General features: G+C 41.0%; 1 non-coding gene across 1 annotated transcript; it reads left to right on the plus strand.

Annotated features, from left to right (window-relative positions):
• Positions 1–8,137: 8,137 nt before the first annotated feature.
• On the plus strand, positions 8,138–8,219 carry TRNAL-UAG. The gene has a single exon. It is a non-coding gene; the product is annotated as a tRNA-Leu (tRNA).
• Positions 8,220–9,169: the final 950 nt, after the last annotated feature.

Here is a 9,169-nt window from a genome sequence, read left to right on the forward strand (position 1 = left end):
TGTCACATACAGATCCACTGCTATGTAGATATTAGACAGTCTGATATTTTGTTTATGGACCATAACATTTCTGAGAGATGCTTAGATAAAAATGTACTTTGTTTTGTGCATTACTTAGGTAATAACTTGACTGCATAAATAAATCAGTGTCTTGAATAAAAGTGACAAACTAGTAAATATAAGCAGTTAATGCACTAAATCTAGCCATAGATATTAATAACAGTAACAAAGTAGCAAAAAAAAAAATCCATCAAAGCTGAGGCAGAAGACATTCAAGGCCAGGTAAAAGGAACTTAGCTGGCATTAAATGTGACCTAACAAAGAGTATATTACAATGATTTAAAAAAAAAACAAATACTCTAAATGTGGGATCCACCATGGTGATTCACATTCAGGGTTGAAGGAGTGAATAGAAAATAAGACAGATGTACATACCACTGTTTTTGGAGTAATGGCATTGTGGACTTTAAAAACAATGCAGAGGCTCAGAAAGAGAAACACATTCTTATTTCTTACACTAGTGTGTCTTTGTGTACTAGACACAATATAATCAGTGATAGGGAATCTTTGAATAGGCTTAGTTATTTATTAAAGTATGTACCCATAAACAGGTCCTGACTTTATAAGGAACATCAGTAAATCCTGGAGAAGCAAGGGAAATCTCAGGGCAAAAATGATAGTGCTACATAATTCTCAACTAGTATAGGAAATCAAGGCAAGGCCAAAATTATTTGGGGGCAAAGGCCCCCAAATAGGGACAGGTTTTAAAAACTGCTCTTATAAACTTATAAAGTTGATAGAGTAACAGGATTTGCATTACCATGCATTTTCGGAATAACATGAAGTGTAAAATTCAAATGTCTGGTCATTATTTAGTGACTTCAATCCTCAATGATTTGTCAGAAAACCAAAAATTATAGGAGCAACAGACAAGACGTATGAGGCAAAAATCTGGACATTCTGCGAAAATCTGGACAGTTGTGAGTTATTTAGCACTATGCCTAAATCACAGCAGCTGACGGGTATGAAGATTAATCATAATACTAGCCAAGCAGGGGCAAATCTCAAGAGAATCAGGACAAATCCAGAAGTAATTAGGGACACTTTTAAAATATTACTACTAATAACTAGAGACATTGACAAAATAAGGGAATGTGAATTAATATACATTTTCGGATATAAAAAAAGTCTATAACTATAATTATTGTCATATGGATTCATAGGTTCATATAACCATCAGAGCCTTTGTAGGCATAGCAGTGCACTCTAACCCATTTGTGTCCCTGTGTATAATGGGTGTTTTTAGAAGGAGGTATGCTAGTTAGGAAGTTTATAGAGGTTATGTGGGGGGTGGGGGTATGTTACTTTGGAAATTACTGTCTGCCTCTGTCTATCAGAGATATGGGGGCCAGAGCTGGAGTGAACTTCTGATTTCCCATCCATTGGTCAGGGTTACCCTTAAATAAGATTAGAGATGGACTCTGCTTCAGATGGATGGGAGACCTGCTCCAGAGCATGGGGATTCTCTGATACACATATCTGCCTCACCAACAAGTCTTATTTATGTCACAAGCAAAATTAAAGTCCTTGGATTCAGTGGCTCTGACGCTGTTCCTTTTGCAGATGTGCAAAAGGTCCATCAGAGCTGGATCTAAGGATGCCTTGAAACCATACTTGTCAAGCTGCTAGCACAAGAAATGTAGGCAAAGCTAAAAATAATGGGGGGAATAATGGCATAAAAGTAGGAACACATTTAAATACTTCTGTTAGAAAGTTGCTAGAATAAAAGATTTTGTATTAGCACGCATTTTCTGAAGAATATGAAGTCTGAAACTCAAATGTCTGTCATTATTTAATGACTTCAATCCTCAATGATTTGCCAGAAAAGCACAAATTTTATGAAGAGTAGGCCAGATGATATATGAAGCAAAAATCTGGACAGTTGAGAGCTATTATAATTCACTACCTTGTCTTAAAAAATACCAGTTTTAGTAAGGATTAAGAGAGAAAGAACTAATGTTGAGAGGTACAATGTATAATTATGTCAAGCAATAACAAAAATTTGAAATAAGACAGGGGAGCAAGACCTTTGGAGTGTGCGGTGATTATAACTGTAAGTCACATACCTCTCAAATGTACCCATTTTAGCAGAATGTCCAGATTTTTGCCTCGTATTGTTGGTCTGTTCTTCATAAAAATTGTGTTTTTTGACAACTCACTGGGCTGATCTAAGGATTAAAGTCACTGAATAATGTCATGCATTTGAGTTTCAGACTTCATATCCTTCAGAAAATGCATGCTAAAACTTTCTAAATATATAAGAGTGACATTTAAAGTGTGTCCCTAGTTTTGGCCCTTTGCCCCATAGCTCTCAACCTTCCATCTCTAAAATGAGGAACACTAGCTCTGATAATGTGGAACAAATTGGCAAAAGAATCTGGTAGTCTATTGGCTGTTTTGGGCCAATTTCTAGCTCTTTCAAGTCCCCCTGTATAAAACCCGCTTTAGCGCGGCTTTGTGCGATTTTGCGCATAGCGCAGCATCGGGCAGCGCCGCTTAATTAGGTTTAAACCATTCTCGGCTCCACAAAGTCTGCCTTTTCCCTTAGAACTGATCTAGTTCTCATAATAAACACCCTATTCCCACTCTAAAGCCTGGCACTTGCTCACTAAAGCAATTATATAAGTCAGCACTAAAAAGTTGAAAGCACTACACCCTCACAAACTCCCCCTGAGTACTTTGTTCCCCATTGGCCCTTTTTTTCAATTATAAAGGAATTCCCAATCCTATTCTAGCATGTCCAAAGGTCAGTTGTCAATCTCCTCTCTGGTCCAGCTGGTGAATCTGGGAATCTTGAGGCAATGTTACAACTGCCTCATGTACACAGATAACCCTCTCCTCCTCCCAACAAATTCCAACACATGTGAGAGATGCAACCATATAGCCAAACTGGAGGCTAAGCTCTCTCAACTCAGTACTGGCGTAACCAGTCAGGAGGAGAAGGAACCCACACTCACTACAATTCCAGTCTCACATAGACCTACCACGACAGCAAACCAAACACATAAACACACAAAAACATACTCGGAGGCTCTAAATAAAAATCTGCCTAAGCAGCAGAGACCTCCAAAGCAGACACCCAAGCAACCGCTACCCCAAAACAAAACACATGCAACACATAGCTCACAAAGCCAGTGTGCTGAACAGTTAAGGCTAAACAACACACCTGATACACTTGTAATAGGTGACTCTATCGTCAGACACACTGACGTCCCGCTCACCAGGCTGAACAAGAAGGTCACGGTGAGCTGCCTGTCGGGCGCTAGGATCTGCCACATAACACAAGCACTCAGGTCACTCCAAGGCAAGTACAAATATGACTCAGTCATTGTCCATGCTGCTGTGAATGACCTGAGACGTACCTCCCTGGACTACATGAAAAGAGACATAGAGGAGTTCTCTGAGCATGTAGCCCAGGCCGGTATGACCCTGACCTTGAGTAGCATCTTACCCTCACCAAGAATGATGCCACAATATGAAGACAAGATGATCAATTTCAACAATTGGCTTAAGTATTGGTGAAATTCAAAGGGGATCCAATGCCTGTCTGCCTGGGATGACATGCTCGACAAGCCACGATGCTTCGCTAGGGACGGCTTGCACCTGTCACCCCTGGGCTTTCGGATATTGGCAAAGTATCTTGCCACCCCCATAGTGCCTTTTTTAGGCAAGGCTCAAAAGACAAACCCACCTCCATAGGTATCACAAGGGATAAGAAACTAAGAGTAATGCTACTCAATGCCAGAAGTCTAAACCTCAAGATGCACGCACTCGAAACTCTCCTTAGCATGGAGAACATCGATATCTGTGCAGTAACAGAAACCTGGTTCAAGGCTCCCGAGAGCACCCCAGCACTACCAGGTTATACCTCATACCATGTTTTCTGGCCCCAAAACTTGGACCAAACCACAAAAGGAGGGGGAGTATCAATATTCGTCAGATACCCACACCTCCAGGTTGGTGGCACAGCACGAAGCATCAGCGACTATCCATGTGCAACTAACAGTGGGTAAAACTGCCTTCCAGTTTATAGCCTGCTACAAATCACCCTCCCAAACCCAGGAACCCCACTCGGCCTTCCTGAGAACACTGGAAAATATGAAGGTCTCTCCAAACACCATTATATTGGGCGACTTCAACTACCCTAACATAGATTGGGAGCATTACTCTAGCTCCAACACCCTAGCCCAAAGGTTCCTAGAATTTATAAACTCAAATGCTATGGAACAACTTGTTGCTACCCCCATAAGAGGGGAAAACATACTGGACCTGATCATCACCAACATGGGGACTCTATGCTCCAGACCAGAAGTGTATCCCTCACTGGTAAGATCAGACCATAAACTAATCTCACTGGATATTCACATCCCGACCCCAGCCCTTGCCCAGAAAACCACAGTGAAAAAATTCTCTAAAGCAAATTTCACACTCCTCAAAACCGAGGTGGAATCCTTCAAAGCCCCCGGGCCTGTGGAAAATATGGCCCAGACCGCAGAATCCTTTATAAACGCATTCTATGAACACCTTCAGGAATGCATGGATCATGCAATCCCAAATAAAACTAAGACCCAATCCTCCAAAGTTAGGCGTCCAGTCTGGTGGACCCCAGCCATAAACAAACTATACAATAGAAGGAGGAAGCTACTACATGATAGAGCAAAATCTAAAAAAGGGAAGGCATCTCTGATCAGTATTAGCAAAAAACTACGGGCACTCATAAAATCGTCTAAGGCCAGCTTCGAGAGAAAAATTGCACAGGACACTAAGGATAATCACAAGACTTTCTTTAGTTATGTTAGGAACCTGGGTGGGAATTCCCAGATATGCTCAGAATTAGTCCAAAATGACAAAAAATACACCGAACCCACAGACATTGCCAACATCCTAGCTGACAGGTTCAGCGCAAACTCCCCCCCCTTCCCCACCAAAAGGGCAAATATCTATCCCAGCAGAGTGCTGCCCCCCTGACATCTCAGATGCTCAGGTAAGAGCCGCCCTCTCCAAAGCCAAAAGCACAGCATCAATGGGACCAGACGGTGTCCCGGGCTGCGTCCTACATGAACTCCAAGAAGAACTAAACCCAAACATAAAACTACTGTTCAGACTCAGCCTTACTACAGGATATGTACCCAAAGAGTGGCGTACAGCAGCAGTGGTCCCTCTCCACAAAGGTGGTACCTCAACGGATCCTGGAAACTATCGCCCCATAAGCTTGACTAGCTTGGTCTGCAAAGCTATGGAAAGGGTCATCATGGACCTCATAAATAAAGATATTGGGGACCTACAGACATTGGATCCTACCCAGTTCGGCTTTGTTAAGGGCAGATCCTGCCTCTTAAACCTGGTTGATTTCTTTGAAACAGCCACCAAGGCCATTGACGAGGGGAAGTGGTCCACACAGTCTACCTGGACCTTGCAAAAGCCTTCGATACAATACCCCACTTGGGCATTATAGATAAGCTCACCAGCTTAAATATAAACCCCTATGTCACTAGATGGGTTGCAAACTGGCTCAAGGACAGAACCCACATGGTTAGAATTGCTGGAGCCATGTCAGACTCCAAACCAGTTACAAGTGGCGTCCCACAAGGCTCAGTCCTGGGACCTCTCTTGTTCGGTATATATTTCTCGGAGGTACAGGCTAACACGGAAGGACTGTGGCTGACCAGGTTCGCAGATGACTGCAAACTGGGCACCATAATCGACTCTCCAGCTGACACAAGCATCCTACAAAAGGGCCTCATAGAAACAGACAACTAGTGCTAGAGCCATGGCCTCAAGCTAAATGCCAAAAAGTGTATAGTCACCCCCTTTGGCAAAAACAAAGTGCCCACAAATTACCACATAGGTGGTAATCCATTAAATACGGAAGAAGTAATTAGGGACCTGGGGACCCAAGTTGATAGCAATCTCTCATTTGACAACCACGTGGCCAAAGTGGTTAGAAAAACATTTTATATAGCCCACCTAATCATGAAGGGATTCACATCTAGATCAGGGGAGGTCATCGTGCCTCTTTACTCATCCCTCATCAGGCCCATAATTGAGTACAATGCCCCTTTTGGGATGCACCTTACCAGACACCTGCAGCAACTGGAAAGACCCCAAAAGTACCTCACCAAGAGGATCAAAGGGCTCAAACAGATGCTATATGCTGCCCGGTTAAAGAAACTCCAGCTCTACTCAGTGGCATACCGCCTGCTCAGAGGCGATCTGTGCCTGACATATAAAGCCATGTCCAACCCGGAATTAATGGACATGCTGCACCTCAGAAAATCCAAATCCCATCGAGCTACGCGCTCGAGAGACTTGAACCTCAGCACTGAAATAAATAGGACATGCTGGAGGGACAGATTCATAACCCAGAGGCTCCCTTCACTCTGGAACAAAATCCCAGTCCAGGTTAGGCAGAGGCCCTCATTGACTCTCTTCAAGAGGAATCTTGATGAGTGGATGGGAGATAGTAGTTTACCCCGGGTATCACTTCTGTGTCACTGTTAGACAGGCACAGTATACTAACCTCGAAAAAGGGCATAGCAAAATTAATTTAAAATGGGTGGCGAAAGCCAAACACACTCTGGCTAGGCTTATAAATGCCCTAGGGCAGATAGCCTATTATTAACCTATGAAAATGTGGAACACATATTAATGGCTTACTAACAACTTCAACTAGGAAGGTCATAGGATGGTTAAAATATGCTGGTTTTACTTATAAGGAAGATCTTTTAATGAATTAATATGATTAATTTCTATTTACAATGGATTTCTCTTTAAAAAATTCCTAATACTGAATGTGTGACAAAGCCTTTCAATGTTAAACTTTGAGGAACTTCGAGGAACGAGAAACTTTTTAAGACCCCAAATGAGGTATGTTCCAAGTAATGAGGTACATTTGAGAGTTATGCTTTGCCCCCCCCCCCCCCCCCATTATGTCAGGCTTTGTCTAGATTTCTTGTTCTAAGAGGTTGTGAATCTTCCATTTCCAAAATGAGTAACACTATCCCTCATAATGTGGAACAAATGGGCAAAATGTGGAACACAAGCTAATGTCTTACTAACAACGTCAACTAGGAAGGTCATAGGATGGTTAAAATATGCTGGTTTTACTTATAAAGTTCTTTTAATGAATTAATATGATTAACTTCTATTTACCATGGATTTCACTTAAAAAATTCCTAACACTGAATGCGTGACAGACACTTTCAATGTGGAACTTCGAGGAACATTAACTTTTTAAGACCCCAAATGAGGTACGTTCCTCGTAATGATGAGGTATACTTGAGAGGTATGCGTAAGAACAGACAAATATAAAAGAAACATTAACTATGTACTTGGGGCTAGTAATGTAGCTTGCTTTATCGTAAAATGGCATAACCATAAATTACGAAGAAAACAAATTCCCGCCTGGTACTCTTTCCGGCGGCATTGGTATGGAACTGATTTTTACCATAGCTGTGGCGGCGCCTACTGGTGTGAGATGGTTAAAACTGGGTAATCTTACCTTATGTCAAACAGGCTGCCTGCAGGACTGTATTACGGGTGCGTAACAGGGTAGAAGTGCATTGCTCATTTAGTTCAACAGAAAGTTTCGTTCTTTAGGAACTGTTGCAACGTGTTGGATGTCCTTATTAGGATTTCCTGTTTGTTCCACATTACACTAAGTAAATTGCCGAAACTGTAAGTCGATAATGCTGTAGGTGTTTCGTGCTTGTCTTTTCCTCGCAGGACTTAAACTGGGGTTTCATTTAGAGGTGTTCTGTGCCTTGCACACGTTGCCAGACATAGACTTCAACAGCTTCAACTACACTGAATGGGCTATGCGAGTATTACAAAGTGAGGGCAGAGCATGGAGCTATCTGTTGGTGTACTGTCGGTTTATTGTCAGCAGATTTTCCAAGTGCTTTATAAGGGTTATTAATAAAGTTGTCTTAAATAGATAGCAATTCATCACTTGGATATATTGGACATAGTAAATAAACGAGACACTGGACAATAAAATAGTCAAAAAACTTTTAGGAGATAGATACTGCGACTTTCTTCAGTTACATATTAACGCAATCTCCCAATATTTAACATAGGTAGCGTGGCCGAGTGGTCTAAGGCGCTGGATTTAGGCTCCAGTCATTTCGATGGCGTGGGTTCGAATCCCACCGCTGCCAATAGTTTTGTAGCCTTACTAAATTTAAGGCGGTACATTTATTTTTAAAATGAAATATTAGTCCCATGCAGATTAAACATCACCACTGTTACCCAGTTTATTAACATACTTTATCCGTTATTTGTTTTAGTTAATATATCTTATTTCAGAACTTTACATTGCAAATTGTGGTAAAATTGTCATAGTACCTCGCAGGAAGCGCAGTAACAAATCCTGCCCCAACCGCGCCTCTTTGTGAATATTCATGTCTGTGCCGAAAGTAATATCATGAGCTACTACACTGGTATTATGCCGTAAAATTAGTATATATAGTTTTTTTAATTCACATTCTCTTATTCTGCCAGCATCTCAAATTAACAACAGTAATAGTATAAAAATATTCCTGATTATTTCTAAATTTGGTTTGGATTCTGTTGAGATTTTTCCGAATCGTTGAGAGCTGTGAACTGTTTTTGATATTTATGTTTTCTTCAAGTATGCTGCCAGCATGCCATCTACATTTAAATATACTATAAAACAGTACTGGTAGTACGTCAGTCAAGTAAACTTAAGAAATGACAGTTAACTTAATATCCTGTTTTCCAACTTTGAAGACTCTGGGCATTGGATTTTTATGGTAGACTGCCGAAAATGAAAATTAAATATTCGTTTATTTTTATAGCTATTATGGACTGAACTACTTGACCTAATTTCATCCTCGACCTAGTAATAAAAGTAAAGTAAACAATGTCAGACCCATTCACCATACGACGTGGTACCCTAACGTAAAAACTGTTAAAAAAGACAAACCATTAAAAGTGAAAACACGGTATACTGAATTACTAAAGATTAGGTGGGTAAGCTATTTACTCTCATAGAAGAACAAAAATAAACTAAACAAAAGTGTGGGGTTTCCATTTTAGGAAATAATTTTTCATCATCGAGTAACAAGACTTTATTGTTTCTGAATTT

The sequence above is a fragment of the Protopterus annectens genome, chromosome 12.part0, assembly GCF_019279795.1.
Source record: "Protopterus annectens isolate FY-2018-M chromosome 12.part0, PAN1.0, whole genome shotgun sequence".
NCBI lineage: Eukaryota > Metazoa > Chordata > Ceratodontiformes > Protopteridae > Protopterus > Protopterus annectens.